The following is a 15,611-nucleotide window of genomic DNA, read 5'->3' as shown; positions in this document are numbered from 1 at the left end:
CACTGTAAGCCCTCAGGGCTTTGTGCCCCTTGGAGGTACCGCCTTCCCCGTGGCATACCATAAGTATGGATTTTGTAACTGATCTGCCGTTAGCCTCTGGATATACGGCTATATTGGTGGTGGTGGATTTATTCACCAAAATGGCACATTTCATACCACTCTGCAAAATCCCTACGGCAAAAGAAATGTCTGTGGTCTTTATGTCTTCAGTAGTACGTTTACATGGGTTGCGGGAGGTGATTATATCTGATCGGGGAGCATAATTTGTGTCCCATTTTTGGTCTGAACTGTGTCTGGTTCTGAAAACAGAGATACGTTTGTCCTCGGCATACCATCCTCAGTCTGATGGACAGACTGAGCGAACCAACCAGACAATGGAACAGTACCTGAGATGTCTGATTACCTCCTTGTCATGTGAATGGGTGACGGCTCTGCCCATTGCTGAGTTCGCATATAACAACAGCTTGCACTCCGCTTTGGGCATGACCCCATTCTATTGTTCACTTGGGTACCATCCTAGGGCGGTAGCTATTCAGCCCACGGCACGCATGCCAGCCATTGATGGGGTTTGTAGGCGACTGAGCGACATTTGGGGCTTGGCCCGGGAGAGTCTGGTGGAGGCCAAGGCTGCTATGAAGGCACAAGCGGATAAACATCGGGCCTCAGCTCCCTCATATAAGGTGGGTGATTTGGTGTGGTTAGCATCCCGTAACTTGAGGTTGCAAGGGTCACGTAAACTGCAGCCCCGGTACGTAGGTCCCTTTCCAATAGTCCAGGTTATTAACCCAGTTGCGATGAAGCTTGAGTTGCCACAGGACTATGGGGTACACCCTGTGTTCCATACCTCATTGTTGAAACCTTACATACCCTCTGCACAGAAGTTGCCCCCACCACCTCCATTGACAATTGATGGTCAGGAAGAATTCGAGGTACATGCCATCTGCGACTCTAAACGGATTAGGGGTCGTCTCTTTTACTTGATTGACTGGAAAGGATATAAACAGGAGGACAGGACTTGGGAGCCGGCTGGTGGGGTTCATGCCCCTCGACTGGTTCGATTGTTCCATAGGCAGCATCCCTTGAAGCCCCATCCCGTGGAGAGGGTTGTAGGGGGGGGGTACTGTTAGGAAACGGCAGTTAGTCCTATTTCTGTGACCATGGGCCACCATCACATGACCTGGGTTATGGGTATAAATCTGTGTCCTACCTTTCTATCATTGCTCGATATCGCCATTGCTGTGACCTTGGTATCCAGCTCCTTCATTTCCTGTGCTTTGCTGAGAGTTCCCGTTGCCATCTTTCTCCTTTTTGTCTCCCACGGGCTCGTGGGAGATTTTTGTTCGTTGTTTACCTTGCCCTTCCCCGCTGGAGGTAGAGAGTAAGTTTAGTCCCCCCTTCCCCACTTTGCTTGTAGGTTCCTTTTTTGTTTCCCTCCCTCTCTGTTGCCAGCGTTTGTGTTTATTGCTTGTTGTGTGAGCGGGGGCTCCCGTTCTCACTTGTTGCCACTTTTTGCGGTGTCCGCAGCGCGGTATCAATCGCGCTGTTTCTTGAATCCGGGCAATTCGCATAGGCGCCTGTCCACATCGTTGGCGCGCGGAAGTGACGTTTTGGGTCATTCCGCTTCTGGCATTGTGTTTACAAACGCTAGCGCGTTAGAAGTAAAGAGAGTCACTAGTCTCTCTTTTGTCCCTTGCCCTATTTTGATTATACGAGGGTTTTTTTTTTAGCTTGGGTTAGCGGAATCGTTTTCCCAGCCTCTCTTTTTTCCCCATTTATGGTGCTTAGCTTTGCACCTTTACTGAACTCAGGACGCTGTGTTTTGTGTGCCCCTGACTGGTTGCCATCTCCTTGGAGTGCCTTTTTCCTTTTGGAGATACCAGTTCCTACACGAAGCCAAGCCTGCGCTTACCACTGGTAAGGAGGGGGTGCATGTTGGGGTGGAACATGGTCACTGACATAGAGGCTATATAGGATCCATGTACATTGAAAGATTGTCTTTCCCTTGTTGACTCCAGGTGCAGAGGCGTGAAGGAGGGAGCCGTGTCCTGACGTTCTACAGGGTGGGAGACTTGGTGTCTCGTGTTATACCACCCTCTTTTCGGGTCCACTGGAATGCTCACAGTATAATTCTCCTGTGGGTCTTCGGTGGACAAGAGAAGGGGACTGGTGCATGCTACGCTCCTGCAGTGCTTGGGCTGAGCAGGGTCCAACAGAATATCGAGCCCACGTATTTAGCACTGCCTGAGCGAGCATGGACGTGGATGGGAATGCAGTGGGGGATGGCACAGGAGGTCCTTCAATGCAGGATATCATGGGGGCAGTACAGACATTACAGACACAGGTTCAGGAGTTACAACAGGAGAATGCCGGGTTGAAACAGGAATTGGTGGCTGTCAGGGCCAGAGAACAGTTGCATCAAAGAGGGGCCACTCCCGTTATTCACCCTGCAACCTTCCAGTATAGTGGAGGGGTTGGTCAAAGTGCAATGGGAGGTAGTAACTCCAGTAACCCCATTAATGTGACAGTGTCATCTCCGGTTGCGGTGCCATTAGCCCCTCCTGAGAGATTCACGGGAGATAGCGAGAAGTTCGGGATGTTTATGACCCAGTGTCAGCTACATTTCATGTGTAGACCGAGTGCCTTCCCTGACGATTCCGCTAAAGTAGCCTTTACAATATCCTACCTGGCTGGCAACGCGGCTCAATGGGCTATACCTTTGGTGGATAGCGATGATCGTGTGTTATACAACTACAGCGCATTTAAAGAACTGATGCGGGGACTGTTTGCCAAGCATGCGTTCATGCAGGCTAGTGATGCAGAACTGATGAAGCTCCGGCAGGGCAGACAGGATTTGTTGTCATACATCGCTTCTTTTAACAGACTGGTATCCGAGACCCATTGGCCCACTGAAAAGAGGACATCAATATTTTATCAGGGTCTCTGCGAAGAGCTAAAGGACATCGTATCACAGGTGGTAGATCCACCAGAAGATTGTGCGGCATTCATAGATCTGGTGGTCAAATTGAACCACAGGGTGTCCGAGAGGCGAGGGGAACGTAGCCGGTTTCAGGCATCCCGAGGTAGTTACGTGAAGGCTGAGATAAAGGCTGCAGGGGAAAACAAGGTGACACCCGAACCCATGGAACTAGGCGGGGTACGGGGTCCTCTGGCGCCAGAGGAGAAGAAGAGAAGGAGGGAGAACAATCTGTGCTTATATTGTGGTCAGGGGGGTCATTTCGCTAGGGAATGTCCTGTGAAGCCCTCTGGTGCGGGATTCAGTAAAAAGGTAGCCTGTGTTCAGGTAGACCGTAGGGTAGGCGGAGGACAAGGCCAACAGTATGAGGTTGTCGGATCCATAGACCAAGCACCGAGACATTTTGTTATCAACGCCCAGTTATTGCTTCTGACTCAGGACCGTGTTTCTGTTTCAGTATTGTTGGATTCAGGAGCCACCGGCAATTTTATGGATATCACTATGGCACAGAAGCTGGGGGTTCCTTGGCAGCTGAAGGAACGACCTGAGCCAGTAAGGGCTATTGATGGAACTGATCTGACGTCGGGGTGTATCACCCGTCGGACTGCTCCTTTGGGTCTATTATGTGAGAAGGGGCATTCCGAAATGGTGGTTTTCGATTTAATTGATGCCCCTTCATTTGGATTGGTGTTGGGGGTACCATGGCTGCAGAAGCATAATCCTAGGATTGATTGGGTGCAGAGATTGGTAACGTTAGATTCAGCGCATTGTTTGAGGCCTTGTTACGCAGTCGCAGGGGTACAGATCGATCCTTTGGTTTGCGCTGTGACGGATGTGGGATCTGTCCCTCCTCAGTATTTGGCATTTAAGGACGTCTTTGATAAGACGATTGCCCAGGAACTTCCCCCCAACAGGGCTTATGATTGCAAGATCGACCTGGTACCGGGGGTCTCCTTACCTTGTAGCCGGGTGTACGCATTGTCAGAGCCAGAAGAAGAACATTTGAAGGAGTACATCGATGAGATGTTAAGACTAGGGTTCATTCGTCCGTCTTCCTCCCCTGTGTCATCTGCTATTTTCTTCATTCCTAAGAAGGAAGGGACCCTGAGGGCATGTGTGGATTACAGGATTTTGAATGCGGCCACAGTGAAGAACAGGTACCCTCTTCCACTCATCTCCGTGTTGTTGGACCAGCTCCGCAGGGCTACCGTATTTACAAAACTGGATTTGCGGGGAGCCTACCATCTGATAAGGATGAGACCCGGGGATGAGTGGAAGACGGCTTTTAGGACCAAGTATGGTCTGAATGAGTACACCGTAATGCCGTTTGGCTTATGTAATGCGCCAGCGGCATTCCAGTTCTTCATAAATGAGGTACTTAGTAAATATCTGGATCGCACAGTTATCGTCTATCTAGACGATATTCTTGTGTTTTCTGAAGTAAGGGCAGAGCATACAGATCATGTACTTCAGGTGTTGCAGACACTCCAGGAGCACCATCTTTATGCCAAACTAGAGAAATGCCAGTTTGACACCCAAGAGGTAGAGTTCCTTGGATTCATTATTTCAGCAAAGGGGATACGAATGGACCCGGGGAAAATACAGGCCATTGTGACCTGGCCTGTGCCTACCTCCGTGAAACAGATCCAGGTACTCCTGGGTTTCGCCAACTTCTATCGGCGATTCATTACGCATTTCTCTGAGGTAGTGTCACCGATGACTCGTCTGCTGAGGAAGGGTGTCCCCTTTGAGTGGACCAGTGAGACTCAGAAAGCCTTTCGGTCTTTATTGGAGCACTTCACTTCAGCACCTGTATTGGTGCACCCTGATCCTGCCCTGCCGTTCTTTGTAGAAACCGATGCATCAATGTGTGCTGTGGGTGGGGTGTTATCCCAGCGTGACGAAACTACCGGTCACATGCATCCAATCGCCTTTTTCTCAAAGACCTTGTTGCCCGCCGAACAGAATTATACAGTGGCCGAACGGGAATTGCTAGCTGTGAAATTGGCATTCGAGGAGTGGCAACACTATTTGTGGGGTGCCAGGCATGTTATCACCATCTATACAGACCACAAAAACCTTGAATTTTTCCGTTCCGCTAGGGCATTGACACCTCGTCAGATGCGGTGGGTGTTATTCTTTAATGAATACGATTTTGTCATCACCTACAGGCCGGCGGCCCAGCAAGTTAAATCAGATGCCCTTTCTCGGATTCATGGTGAACCCAAAGGAGAAGGTCCTGTGAAGGAGAATAGGGCCATGATTGAAAGTAAGCGGATAGTGGGGGCCACGGGTATGGATGATTTTCCTGTTTTGGTAAAAGAGCGATTGAAGCTTTTGGATTTGGCTCCTTTGTTATCTATGCCCCAGGTTAGTAGGAAGGAAGGGTTGTTGTATCATGGTGACAGAATGGTAATTCCTCCTTCGTTACGGAATGAGGTCCTGGAGTGGTGCCATTCATCTGCATTGGTGGCACATCCAGGGATAAGGAAAACAAGAGAACTGTGTGAGCGGTGGTTTTGGTGGGACTCCATGATAAGTGACATTCAGGGATATGTGAAGTCATGCCCTGTATGTGCCATCAACAAGCCCTTGCACTGTAAGCCCTCAGGGCTTTTGTGCCCCTTGGAGGTACCGCCTTCCCCGTGGCATACCATAAGTATGGATTTTGTAACTGATCTGCCGTTAGCCTCTGGATATACGGCTATATTGGTGGTGGTGGATTTATTCACCAAAATGGCACATTTCATACCACTCTGCAAAATCCCTACGGCAAAAGAAATGTCTGTGGTCTTTATGTCTTCAGTAGTACGTTTACATGGGTTGCCGGAGGTGATTATATCTGATCGGGGAGCACAATTTGTGTCCCATTTTTGGTCTGAACTGTGTCTGGTTCTGAAAACAGAGATACGTTTGTCCTCGGCATACCATCCTCAGTCTGATGGACAGACTGAGCGAACCAACCAGACAATGGAACAGTACCTGAGATGTCTGATTACCTCCTTGTCATGTGAATGGGTGACGGCTCTGCCCATTGCTGAGTTCGCATATAACAACAGCTTGCACTCCGCTTTGGGCATGACCCCATTCTATTGTTCACTTGGGTACCATCCTAGGGCGGTAGCTATTCAGCCCACGGGACGCATGCCAGCCATTGATGGGGTTTGTAGGCGACTGAGCGACATTTGGGGCTTGGCCCGGGAGAGTCTGGTGGAGGCCAAGGCTGCTATGAAGGCACAAGCGGATAAACATCGGGCCTCAGCTCCCTCATATAAGGTGGGTGATTTGGTGTGGTTAGCATCCCGTAACTTGAGGTTGCAAGGGTCACGTAAACTGCAGCCCCGGTACGTAGGTCCCTTTCCAATAGTCCAGGTTATTAACCCGGTTGCGATGAAGCTTGAGTTGCCACAGGACTATGGGGTACACCCTGTGTTCCATACCTCATTGTTGAAACCTTACATACCCTCTGCACAGGAGTTGCCCCCACCACCTCCATTGACAATTGATGGTCAGGAAGAATTCGAGGTACATGCCATCTGCGACTCTAAACGGATTAGGGGTCGTCTCTTTTACTTGATTGACTGGAAAGGATATAAACAGGAGGACAGGACTTGGAAGCCGGCTGGTGGGGTTCATGCCCCTCGACTGGTTCGATTGTTCCATAGGCAGCATCCCTTGAAGCCCCATCCCGTGGGGAGGGTTGTAGGGGGGGGGTACTGTTAGGAAACGGCAGTTAGTCCTATTTCTGTGACCATGGGCCACCATCACATGACCTGGGTTATGGGTATAAATCTGTGTCCTACCTTTCTATCATTGCTCGATATCGCCATTGCTGTGACCTTGGTATCCAGCTCCTTCGTTTCCTGTGCTTTGCTGAGAGTTCCCGTTGCCATCTTTCTCCTTTTTGTCTCCCACGGGCTTGTGGGAGATTTTTGTTCGTTGTTTACCTTGCCCTTCCCCGCTGGAGGTAGAGAGTAAGTTTAGTCCCCCCTTCCCCACTTTGCTTGTAGGTTCCTTTTTTGTTTCCCTCCCTCTCTGTTGCCAGCGTTTGTGTTTATTGCTTGTTGTGTGAGCGGGGGCTCCCGTTCTCACTTGTTGCCACTTTTTGCGGTGTCCGCAGCGCGGTATCAATCGCGCTGTTTCTTGAATCTGGGCAATTCGCATAGGCGCCTGTCCACATCGTTGGCGCGCGGAAGTGACGTTTCGGGTCATTCCGCTTCTGGCATTGTGTTTACAAACGCTGGCGCGTTAGAAGTAAAGAGAGTCACTAGTCTCTCTTTTGTCCCTTGCCCTATTTTGATTATACGAGGGTTTTTTTTTTAGCTTGGGTTAGCGGAATCGTTTTCCCAGCCTCTCTTTTTTCCCCATTTATGGTGCTTAGCTTTGCACCTTTACTGAACTCAGGACGCTGTGTATTGTGTGCCCCTGACTGGTTGCCATCTCCTTGGAGTGCCTTTTTCCTTTTGGAGATACCAGTTCCTACACGAAGCCAAGCCTGCGCTTACCACTGGTAAGGAGGGGGTGCATGTTGGGGTGGAACATGGTCACTGACATAGAGGCTATATAGGATCCATGTACATTGAAAGATTGTCTTTCCCTTGTTGACTCCAGGTGCAGAGGCGTGAAGGAGGGAGCCGTGTCCTGACATTCTACAGGGTGGGAGACTTGGTGTCTCGTGTTATACCACTCTCTTTTCGGGTCCACTGGAATGCTCACAGTATAATTCTCCTGTGGGTCTTCGGTGGACAAGAGAAGGGGACTGGTGCATGCTACGCTCCTGCAGTGCTTGGGCTGAGCAGGGTCCAACACCCTGGACCGGAAACATGCTTCCGAGGACCGGTTTCTGGCATTACAGCCGTCTTCAGCCCGGCTTGCTTGAATCCAGTGGCAAAGTGAGCAAGGGACTCACGTCTGAGCATACCCTGCCACACTTATGGCGGCCAAAGCGGTACAAAAGGGGGTGGTGATGGACGGAGCATCTGAACCAATCAAATACTCACACCCAGTCAAAAGATCTGGGTTTGATCCATCACCGTTCTTATGCCCACTCTGCCACCCCAGTTCAGACATGGCTATATGCAAATCAGTCTGACCCTGTGCCTCAAGGAAATAGTCCAGCCCGAACTGCCAAGCCATGCCTTCCCTGGACCGGAAACAAGCTTCCGAGGACCGGTTTCTGGCAATACAGCCGTCTTCAGCCCGGCTTGCTTGAATCCAGTCGCAAAGTGAGCAAGGGACTCACGTCTGAGCATACCCTGCCACACTTATGGCGGCCAAAGCGGTACAAAAGGGGGTGGTGATGGACGGAGCATCTGAACCAATCAAACACTCACACCCAGTCAAAAGATCTGGGTTTGATCCATCACTGTTCTTGCGCCCACTCTGCTACCCCAGTTCAGACATGGCTATATGCAAATCAGTCTGACCCTGTGCCTCATGGAAACAGTCCAGCCCGAACTGCCAAGCCATGCCTTCCCTGGACCGGAAACAAGCTTCCGAGGACCGGTTTCTGGCATTACAGCCGTCTTCAGCCCGGCTTGCTTGAATCCAGTGGCAAAGTGAGCAAGGGACTCACGTCTGAGCATACCCTGCCACACTTAATGCGGCCAAAGCGATACAAAAGGGGGTGGTGATGGACGGAGCATCTGAACCAATCAAACACTCACACCCAGTCAAAAGATCTGGGTTTGATCCATCACCGTTCTTAAGCCCACTCTGCCACCCCAGTTCAGACATGGCTATATGCAAATCAGTCTGACCCTGTGCCTCATGGAATCAGTCCAACCCGAACTGCCAATCCATGCCTTCCCTGGACCGGAAACAAGCTTCCGAGGACCGGTTTCTGGCATTACAGCCGTCTTCAGCCCGGCTTGCTTGAATCCAGTGGCAAAGTGAGCAAGGGACTCACGTCTGAGCATACCCTGCCACACTTATGGCGGCCAAAGCGGTACAAAAGGGGGTGGTGATGGACGGAGCATCTGAACCAATCAAACACTCACACCCAGTCAAAAGATCTGGGTTTGATCCATCACCGTTCTTAACCGCATGCGTGCGGGCGGAATTCCGCTCGTACGCTGACTTTTTCAAAAGCGCACTTTACGTGACGAGCTGGGCTCGTCATGAGCGTGGAAGGGGTTAAGCCCACTCTGCCACCCCAGTTCAGACATGGCTATATGCAAATCAGTCTGACCCTGTGCCTCATGGAATCAGTCCAACCCGAACTGCCAATCCATGCCTTCCCTGGACCGGAAACAAGCTTCCGAGGACCGGTTTCTGGCATTACAGCCGTCTTCAACCCGGCTTGCTTGAATCCAGTGGCAAAGTGAGCAAGGGACTCACGTCTGAGCATACCCTGCCACACTTATGGCGGCCAAAGCGGTACAAAAGGGGGTGGTGATGGACGGAGCATCTGAACCCATCAAACACTCACACCCAGTCAAAAGATCTGGGTTTGATCCATCACTGTTCTTTAGCCCACTCTGCCACCCCAGTTCAGACATGGCTATATGCAAATCAGTCTGACCCTGTGCCTCATGGAAACAGTCCAGCCCGAACTGCCAAGCCATGCCTTCCCTGGACCGGAAACAAGCTTCCGAGGACCGGTTTCTGGCATTACAGCCGTCTTCAGCCCGGCTTGCTTTATTCCAGTGGCAAAGTGAGCAAGGGACTCACGTCTGAGCATACCCTGTCACACTTATGGCGGCCAAAGCGGTACAAAAGGGGCTGGTGATGGACGGAGCATCTGAACCAATCAAATACTCACACCCAGTCAAAAGATCTGGGTTTGATCCATCACCGTTCTTTAGCCCACTCTGCCACCCCAGTTCAGACATGGCTATATGCAAATCAGTCTGACCCTGTGCCTCATGGAAACAGTCCAGCCCGAACTGCCAAGCCATGCCTTCCCTGGACCGGAAACAAGCTTTAGAGGACCGGTTTCTGGCATTACAGCCGTCTTCAGCCCGGCTTGCTTGAATCCAGTGGCAAAGTGAGCAAGGGACTCACGTCGGAGCATACCCTGCCACACTTATGGCGGCCAAAGCGGTACAAAAGGGGGTGGTGATGGATGGAGCATCTGAACCAATCAAACACTCACACCCAGTCAAAAGATCTGGGTTTGATCCATCACCGTTCTTTAGCCCACTCTGCCACCCCAGTTCAGACATGGCTATATGCAAATCAGTCTGACCCTGTGCCTCATGGAAACAGTCCAGCCCGAACTGCCAAGCCATGCCTTCCCTGGACCGGAAACAAGCTTTAGAGGACCGGTTTCTGGCATTACAGCCGTCTTCAGCCCGGCTTGCTTGAATCCAGTGGCAAAGTGAGCAAGGGACTCACGTCGGAGCATACCCTGCCACACTTATGGCGGCCAAAGCGGTACAAAAGGGGGTGGTGATGGATGGAGCATCTGAACCAATCAAACACTCACACCCAGTCAAAAGATCTGGGTTTGATCCATCACCGTTCTTTAGCCCACTCTGCCACCCCAGTTCAGACATGGCTATATGCAAATCAGTCTGACCCTGTGCCTCATGGAAACAGTCCAGCCCGAACTGCCAAGCCATGCCTTCCCTGGACCAGAAACAAGCTTCCGAGGACCGGTTTCTGGCATTACAGCCGTCTTCAGCCCGGCTTGCTTGAATCCAGTGGCAAAGTGAGCAAGGGACTCACGTCTGAGCATACCCTGCCACACTTATGGCGGCCAAAGCGGTACAAAAGGGGGTGGTGATGGACGGAGCATCTGAACCAATCAAACACTCACACCCAGTCAAAAGATCTGGGTTTGATCCATCACCGTTCTTATGCCCACTCTGCCACCCCAGTTCAGATATGGCTATATGCAAATCAGTCTGACCCTGTGCCTCATGGAAACAGTCCATCCCGAACTGCCAAGCCATGCCTTCCCTGGACCGGAAACAAGCTTCCGAGGACCGGTTTCTGGCAATACAGCCGTCTTCAGCCCGGCTTGCTTGAATCCAGTCGCAAAGTGAGCAAGGGACTCACGTCTGATCATACCCTGCCACACTTATGGCGGCCAAAGCGGTACAAAAGGGGGTGGTGATGGACGGAGCATCTGAACCAATCAAACACTCACACCCAGTCAAAAGATCTGGGTTTGATCCATCACCGTTCTTGCGCCCACTCTGCCACCCCAGTTCAGACATGGCTATATGCAAGTCAGTCTGACCCTGTGCCTCATGGAAACAGTCCAGCCCGAACTGCCAAGCCATGCCTTCCCTGGACCGGAAACAAGCTTCCGAGGACCGGTTTCTGGCATTACAGCCGTCTTCAGCCCGGCTTGCTTGAATCCAGTGGCAAAGTGAGCATGGGACTCACGTCTGAGCATACCCTGCCACACTTATGGCGGCCAAAGCGGTACAAAAGGGGGTGGTGATGGACGGAGCATCTGAACCAATCAAACACTCACACCCAGTTAAAAGATCTGGGTTTGATCCATCACCGTTCTTAAGCCCACTCTGGCACCCCAGTTCAGACATGGCTATATGCAAATCAGTCTGACCCTGTGCCTCATGGAAACAGTCCAGCCCGAACTGCCAATCCATGCCTTTCCTGGACCGGAAACAAGCTTCCGAGGACCGGTTTCTGGCATTACAGCCGTCTTCAGCCCGGCTTGCTTGAATCCAGTGGCAAAGTGAGCAAGGGACTCACGTCTGAGCATACCCTGCCACACTTATGGCGGCCAAAGCGGTACAAAAGGGGGTGGTGATGGACGGAGCATCTGAACCAATCAAACACTCACACCCAGTCAAAAGATCTGGGTTTGATCCATCACCGTTCTTTAGCCCACTCTGCCACCCCAGTTCAGACATGGCTATATGCAAATCAGTCTGACCCTGTGCCTCATGGAAACAGTCCAGCCCGAACTGCCAAGCCATGCCTTCCCTGGGCCGGAAACAAGCTTCCGAGGACCGGTTTCTGGCATTACAGCCGTCTTCAGCCCGGCTTGCTTGAATCCAGTGGCAAAGGGAGCAAGGGACTCACGTCTGAGCATACCCTGCCACACTTATGGCGGCTAAAGCAGTACAAAAGGGGGTGGTGATGGACGGAGCATCTGAACCAATCAAACACTCACACCCAGTCAAAAGATCTGGGTTTGATCCATCACCGTCCATCACCACCCCCTTTTGTACCGCTTTTGGCCACCATAAGTGTGGCAGGGTATGCTCAGACGTGAGTCCCTTGCTCACTTTGCCACTGGATTCAAGCAAGCCGGACTGAAGACGGATGAAAGGCCAGAAACCGGTCCTCGGAAGCTTGTTTCCGGTCCAGGGAAGACATGGCTTGGCAGTTCGGACTGGACTGTTCCCATGAGGAACAGGGTCAGACTGATTTGCATATAGCCATGTCAGAACTGGGGTGGCAGAGTGGGCTAAAGAACGGTGATGGTTTAAACCCAGATCTTTTCACTGGGTGTGAGTGTTTGATTGATTCAGATGCTCCGTCCATCACCACCCCCTTTTGTACCGCTTTTGGCCGCCATTAGTGTGGCAGGGTATGCTCAGACGTGAGTCCCTTGCTCACTTTGCCACTGGATTCAAGCAAGCCGGGCTGAAGACGGCTGGAATGCCAGAAACCGGTCCTCGGAAGCTTGTTTCCGGTCCAGGGAAGACATGGCTTGGCAGTTCGGGCTGGACTGTTCCCATGAGGAACAGGGTCAGACTGATTTGCATATAGCCATGTCAGAACTGGGGTGGCAGAGTGGGCTAAAGAACGGTGATGGATTAAACCCAGATCTTTTGACTGGGTGTGAGTGTTTGATTGATTCAGATGCTCCGTCCATCACCACCCCCTTTTGTACCGCTTTTGTCCGCCATAAGTGTGGCAGGGTATGCTCAGACGTGAGTCCCTTGCTCACTTTGCCACTGGATTCAAGCAAGCCGGGCTGAAGACGACTGGAATGCCAGAAACCGGTCCTCGGAAGCTTGTTTCCGGTCCAGGGAAGACATGGCTTGGCAGTTCGGGCTGGACTGTTCCCATGAGGAACAGGGTCAGACTGATTTGCATATATCCATGTCAAAACTGGTGTGGCAGAGTGGGCTAAAGAACGGTGATGGATTAAACCCAGATCTTTTGACTGGGTGTGAGTGTTTGATTGATTCAGATGCTCCGTCCATCACCACCCCCTTTTTTACCGCTTTTGGCCGCCATAAGTGTGGCAGGGTATGCTCAGACGTGTGTCCCTTGCTCACTTAGCCACTGGATTCAAGCAAGCCGGGCTGAAGACGGCTGGAATGTCAGAAACCGGTCCTCGGAAGCTTGTTTCCGGTCCAGGGAAGACATGGCTTGGCAGTTCAGGCTAGACTGTTCCCATGAGGAACAGGGTCAGACTGATTTGCATATAGCCATGTCAGAACTGGGGTGGCAGAGTGGGATAAAGAACGGTGATGGATTAAACCCAGATCTTTTGACTGGGTGTGAGTGTTTGATTGATTCAGACGCTCCGTCCATCACCACCCCCTTTTGTATCACCCTAAAGCCGGCACAGCTTGCACCCACCTCCCTTCTTCACTCCGGTGCTGCACCAAAGCTCCTCAGATACTCAGCAGCATTGGAGAGGCACAGCAGGATGGCAACCCTCACACCTCCAGCCCTTGATGACCTGTTAAGAGGTGCTTCGAAAGTGACTGAGAGGAGGGGCTGCAACTTCAGGAGCAGGGCCATCCATTCAGATGCAAAAAGCCCTGAATGCATCATGTCTCTGCTATTTAGAGGGGGGCTCACACATTCCATTTCTGCCCAAGGCCTAAAACATCCTAGACTCGGCCAGATTACACCCCTGATTACACCGAGGCAGCATGTGCTTCTCTTCACCGAGCTTAATTACTGTCACTAAATTGTAAGCAAACCTCGGTTCTTCAAACATGCGGTCTATAATGTAATACAATAAAGAAATGGCACAATCGCACCCACACTGATTAACAAAGTATGGAGGACAATCAGTTCAATCAGTTCTCTTAGAGTATCTCCTGTAAGTACTGTACCTCACAGTGGGGGATGGCATCTTGGACAGAGAGCCTGTCTTCTCGTTGTCTTGTGCAGGAGGGGGCGAGGAGCCCAAGATGATACTAGAATACTGCATGCCCACCCCTGTGCCCACCCTGGTGGATCCTGTTCCCTCTCCTGTGATGGCTCCTGCCCTCCCCTCAGTGATGGCTCCTGTCCCCCCCATGTGGTGGTTACAGTCCTCCCCCCACCTGTGATGGCTCCTGTCCCCCCATGTTGTGGCTCCAGTCCACCCCCGCCTGTGATGGCTCTTGTCCCCCCCCTGTGGTGGATCCTGTCTCCGCCCTGGGTGGCTTCTGTCCCAGTCCTGGAACGGCCCCTGCAGCGAGGGTGAAGTTCTTGAAGGGCCTCTTCTCAAAAGGGCACAGCTCAAAATTAATATGGAAAGGTGGGCAAGTAAGTAAGTGAAGGGACGGGTGAATGGCTGGATGAATTAGTGAAAGGGTGAATGGATGAACGAAAGATTGAATAAATGGATAATGAGATAGGATGGATGGATTGATGAGTGAGGTTAAGGATGGAGAGAAAATGTAAATAGCTGGATGTATGGGTGGAAGGGTAGCTGGATGATGGATGAGGAGAAGGGTGATGGATGAGGAGAAGGATGGATGGATAGATGGATGGATGGAGGGGAAGGATGGATGGATGAGGGGAAGGATAAATAGATGGGATGGATGGATGGGTGAGGGGAAGGATGGATGATGGATGAAAGGAAGGATGGATGAGGGGAAGGATGGATGGATGGATGATGAGTGGGTGGGTAGAAGGATGGATGATGAGGGAAAAGGATGGATGGATGATGAGGGAAAAGGATGGATGGATGATGAGGGGAAGGACGGATGGATGGATGGATGGATGATGGGTGGGTGGGTGAAAGGATGGATGGATGATGAGTGGGTGGGTGAAATGATGGATGGATGGATGAGTGGGTGGGTGGATGGTGGGTGGGTGAAAGGACGGATCAGTGGATTGGATGGTGGGTGGGTGAAAGGATGGATGAGTGGGTGGGTGGGTGGATGGTTGGGTGGGTGGACGGTTGGGTGGATGATGGGTGGGTGGGTGGATGATTGAAATGATGGATGGATTGATGGATTGATAAGTGCAAGGGTGAATGAATGGACGTATGAGTCAAAGGGAGGATGTAAGGATGGATGAGTGAGTGAAAGGGAGGGTAGATGGACAAAAAGGATGAATAGATATGTGAAGGAGTGAAATGATAGATGGATGAGTGATAGGGTCAATGGATGGATTCATGAGTGGATGAGCAGATGGATGGATGGGTGGGTGGATGGATGGATGGAAGGAAGGATGGCTAAGTGAAAGGGTCGATGGAGAGAGAAAGGGAGGATGGATGGATGACTAAAAGAGTGGATGGGTGGAAGGATTAGTAAGTGAAAGGATGGCTGGATTGATGAAAGGGTAAATGGCTGAATGGATGAGTGAATGGATGGATGGGATGAATAGTGGATGGATAAGTGTACAGATGGATGACATCGCCATCCCGGACGGGTACAAGATCATCAGGAGGGACCGCATCAACCAGACCGGAGGTGGCATCGCCATCGTCCACAGGAACACCATCCGCATCACGACCGACGCCAACGACTCCTTC

The sequence above is a fragment of the Lissotriton helveticus genome, chromosome 4_1 (assembly GCF_964261635.1).
Source record: "Lissotriton helveticus chromosome 4_1, aLisHel1.1, whole genome shotgun sequence".
In the NCBI taxonomy this organism is placed as follows: Eukaryota; Metazoa; Chordata; class Amphibia; order Caudata; family Salamandridae; genus Lissotriton; species Lissotriton helveticus.
The sequence above is the reverse complement of the archived record's forward strand: the minus strand, read 5'-3'. Positions refer to the sequence as shown.